The sequence below is a fragment of the Etheostoma cragini genome, chromosome 14 (genome assembly GCF_013103735.1).
Source record: "Etheostoma cragini isolate CJK2018 chromosome 14, CSU_Ecrag_1.0, whole genome shotgun sequence".
Lineage (NCBI taxonomy): Eukaryota > Metazoa > Chordata > Actinopteri > Perciformes > Percidae > Etheostoma > Etheostoma cragini.
In genome coordinates, this window is record NC_048420.1 from 20909663 (window position 1) to 20913713 (window position 4051).

A 4051-nucleotide genomic window follows, 5' to 3' on the forward strand; every position below is an offset into this window, starting at 1 on the left:
TGGAAAAAGGCTGCAATGAAACAAAGAGTGAAAAATTTAAAGGGGTCTGAATACTTTCCGTACCCACTGTATATGGCACAATTAATGTCAAATTAAATAGGTTAGAAACCTTCACCTGACAGAGCTAGGTTCAGTGTGGACTAATGGCAGAATAATACTGTTAAAACTGACAACCAGCCTATTTATTTATAGATAAGATTTCTTACACATGGTGGAACAGGTAGGCACAACAACACTTACAAACATTTGGCTAGCACTAGTTTAAAAGGCAGTCTCATACCATTACTATAAGCCACATTTAGTTTCTGTAAGAATGCCACAGGTGGGCAGTGTATAGCAGGGTACAGAATGCTCTGAGCAGGGGGTCCTAGACCCCTGGAGGGTCCTCAGTTACTGCAGGCAGGGCACCTAAAGGCTTAAGCCTGCCCTTCACTTTAGTGTAGACCCAGTTTAATATACAACTTGATTTTATACAAGGTAAGTAGTAGGGGGTCCCTGATCTGTCTCTCTTTCTGTTAAGGGGTGCTAGGCCTAAAACACAAGTAAGACCTCTGCCCTAAATAAAGCTACATTCAACAGAACACAAGCTACAGGAAATGAACATGCAAACATATAAGCTTGAGCATTGCATACATCTTACAACACTGTCTGTTGATGTCTCTATCATCTGATAAATTGTAAACAATAAGATGGCGGAGATATTTAATCTCACCACACACTTAATAGCGTTGTATTTTATATCAAAATTGATCCTACACTGAGAACAAACCTCCAAAAGTTGTAAACTAGCACTACATGGGCAAAAGATTACCAAATCATGTGTGTACATAAGGTGATTGATGAGAATACTGACTTCACACACACTGCATCACATGCATTTGACTGTTGTCATAAATAATTATCCACAAACACTTTTAAAAGAAGACAACAAGTTTGAGGCTTTTGGTTCGTGGTCCATGATATTCTCTCTTACCTCCAGTCCTGTTTTGCTGAACCTGCACATGCTCCTCCACTGGCTCTGCAGAGGAATAAGAGTTGCGTTATATTAAAACTACTTTTTTATGTGACAGTCGTGCATGTTCAGCAGAACAGGAGTCACATTTCCAACCTGTGAGAACACCAATGAGTGTAATTCCTAATGAAGTAGCGGTTACCTTGTTATATACTGTGAAAGGGAGAAGAAGCAACATCAGGTCCTTACTGTTGTGTTTCAGAATCTTTTAAATCATTTCTCAAAAACCTTTTGATAATGATAGCACATTGTTTTATTTCCAACATGTCTTATATGCTCTATTATTATCATTATTTATTGTTTTATTATTCCATTTATTTTTGTATTATTAACTGATTTCATCTGCCTCCTGAAATGTTTAAATCCTTGTTCAACCATGTAAAGCCCTTTTTAACTTTATTTTGAAAAGTCCTGTTTAAATAACTATAATAAATAATGATGGTTAGTATTGAGTCTCACCTGGCATCACCTCCTTCACTGGATCTGCTGTGGAAGAAATTTCAGATCAATGTTAACCATCTTCAGAAATTGTTTTCATGACAAGCTTTTAGTCAGTTGGTAAAATGTAACAATGTCTTTTTCGTTTGAATCAGTCAATGTCCGTTATGTGATTATTTTTGTTTTAAAGGGCCGCAGAGTTGAACCTGCAGCTGCTGCAACAAGGACAGAGGCTTTGTACGCGGGGCTCTTTCTCTACCAGGGGAGCTATCCAGGAGCCCTGAGTCATTGTCATTTATCAGGACAGTTTCTATTGCAACTTAAAATGAAAACCTTTTTTTTATACCATTTTGGCAATCAGTATATCATTTTCTTAAATACATTTTTCCTCCATTCGTTACTCGGGTCTCACCTGCTGCAACGCTCAAAGCGAAGAAGGCGGCACAGAGAAGAAACATGACCCTCATGGTTTGTATCGGGTAATGGACGGCTGCAGAGCAAATCTAACAATCAGAAAAAAAGGCATTCATGAGAGAGTTTTAATACAGTTTATTATTTAAAACATCCATAAACTGTAATGGAAAGCTCCCGTACTAAGTTACACATAACATAAAAAAATCATACCTTTTTCGGTAGAGTTGAATCTTTCAGCCGAGCATCTGCAGCTTCTGGAAAACTAAACTTATATATAAGGAGCAACAAGGAAATACTCTTTGAATTTATAACTAACTCATAATAATTGCTTTAGGCAATTGATTCACTCTTGTGAGATGAATCACTCATTCTGTTTTTGAGACACAACATCACAGTTAGGAATTCACACCAGCTGCTGATTAAATGTTGTTAATGTTCGGAGATTTTCTGGCCTCAGATGAGGCTTCGACTGGTTGTCACTGGTAACAGTGTTCCCGAAGCAGATATCTACACCTTGGCTGATGAGAGGAGAGAGGCAAAGCAAAACATTACACCTTAACTTACCTAGTAGCATTTGGTTCTGGGTAAAAGGCTGATTCTCCTCCTTTAGCTTCTGCTTCACAGTCACAAGTTATACAGACCATAAAAGACAAATAAGCCACAATCCTGCGATTAAAATAATATTGAATGGATACATTTATAAAGCACTTTTATATAAAGCGCTTAACAACTTTATACTCACCTATTCACACACTTTAATGGTCTCCCAGGATACTGAACTCACCAACTGAAGAAATACTGGATCAGGTATAAGAAATACTTTGTTGTATCTATTTGATGAAGTTGTAGAAGAGACATACGGTACATTCTGGTTCTGTATCCCACTTGCAGGGAACTGAGTGTTCTTGCAGCTGCTGTAAAATCTGTAGTGTATTGTAAGATCTGTAAAATAGTTTGAAATTGTCAGCTTCTAACTTAAATCTAAGAATCAAGCAAGTAGGACACCAATATTTCCGAGGGCACTCGCAAAGAAATGCACAAATATAACCCTTGTGCATCACTAGGGAAATTTTTGCCTTTTTACTTTTTGATCATTTCGTGTTGATGCATATGGCAGAATGTTTTGCAAGGGTGTAAGGTTTGTTTTTCACCCTCAGGTCCTATAATAGGTCTGAAGACACTACAGTGTATGATACAGTTATTCATGATGCAATGCATCATACACTGCACTGTTACACTGTAACAATGTAACAATGTTACTAAAAAAAAAAAATCCCCCAAACATTTAGTATACAGAAAAATCATTAAATTGCTGCATAAAAACCGGGAACTTTACATAAACAAACTGGTCCAAACCGAAGTCAGTTAAAAGATTTAAGTCAAAGAAAGTCAAAAATAATATATATTTCTATTGCACTTTTTGGACAGTTTTTTGTCCTTGAAGATGATGAGGAAGAGTTTTGTTTTTTTAAAGGGATGTAAGAGGGTTGACTGGTTAGCCTTAAATCAAGGAGACGTGATAATTTTCTTATCGCACAAAGAGGTCAAGAGTTACAGTGATTTATTCAGTCAAACTCTGCCAAAATAAATCATGGCACACAGGTTTGGGTCATTTTAACCAAAGTCTTGCATAGCCAGACCTTCCTCCACAGTGCTGAGGAGGGGGGGGGGGGGGGGGGGGGGGGGGGGGGGGGGGGGGGGGGGGGGGGGGGGGGCCTGGCTAAGGCACACAGTGTTCTGGGATGGCTCTGGTTTATTGGCATTTTTTTAAACCAATCACAATCGTCATGGGCGCACTAAGCACTGCACGGAGCCGCAATCATATAGTGTCGGGAAGGAACTTGTTTTGGTGGATCGCGTACGTTTAAAAGTTGTTTTAGTTGTGCAACATAAAACTAAAATAGTCTAGCTAGTGGATTTACCCTGTAGAGATCTGAGGAGCAGTTAACCATAGTCCTCATAAATCCAGCAGAGTTTAAAATCACAACACAAAGAAAGAGGAAAGAAACTGACATCGGCAAAAAGAGCAATCCCGGAAGTGGAATGTCATGGATATAGAATATATTAACCCATGCTCTTGAATATGCTCACAGGGATGAATCAACTTATTACCAACTCAGTTATTTTGTTTGTCTGTATGGAAGTAAATTAGTTCATAACCTAAAGAGAAACGGCGCACAGTCTAAA